We start from the raw sequence: 912 nt of genomic DNA on the forward strand, positions 1-912 counted from the left end.
TTTTTAGGCTACATAAATGTACCTCTGTGCCAAATGTGGCATGTTTATCTCAAAATAGGACTTTGGAACTGTAGAATTATATTACTGTCTATGGCCATTAAAAAAAAAAAAAAAATAGCTGCCAAGCCACCCAGGGGCAATATCTGAGTTGGCTCCATATCTAATTTTTTTCAGGGTACATAAATCTACATCTCTGCCAAATGTGGTGCATTTATAAAAAAGTTTACAACTTATCATCTTACCCACCCTACTATATAATCCCCAAATTGCAAGCAGGCGTATTGGTTTGGTTTGGTATGCTGCAGTCACAGTCCCTGTTACCCAAGCTCCGGCTGTTTCTCTCTGTAATCCCCAGAGCTTCTACTGACTTCAGCTCCCTCATTAAACACTGATTACTGGGAAGTCTGCTGGGAACACGGTAATGGGAATAAGAATGGGAATTGATATGGGAATAGGAATACACACAATATGGTGATTCATCACACACAAATGTAAATTCAAACAGCACCCCCCACCCCAACACAAAGACACACACGCACACACACACAAATGTAAATTCAAACAGCACCCCCCACCCCAACACAAACACACACACACGCACACACAAATGTAAATTCAAACAGCACTCAACACCCCAACACAAACACACAAATGTAAATTCGAACAGCACCCCCACCCCAACACAAACACACACACACTCACAAATGTAAATTCAAACAGCACTCAACACCTCAACACAAACACACATACACACACATTTATCAAAGTGTGAATGTTATAAACACTGCAGGAGTTACGAGGTGTGTGTGTGTGTCAATATTGCTGTGTTGCAAAAACAGAGGGATAAGGAGATGACATACCTTGCCCTCACTGTGTAAATACAGAGTAAATAAACCCCACACACACACAACA

Source organism: Oncorhynchus mykiss, chromosome 8, assembly GCF_013265735.2.
Source record: "Oncorhynchus mykiss isolate Arlee chromosome 8, USDA_OmykA_1.1, whole genome shotgun sequence".
In the NCBI taxonomy this organism is placed as follows: domain Eukaryota; kingdom Metazoa; phylum Chordata; class Actinopteri; order Salmoniformes; family Salmonidae; genus Oncorhynchus; species Oncorhynchus mykiss.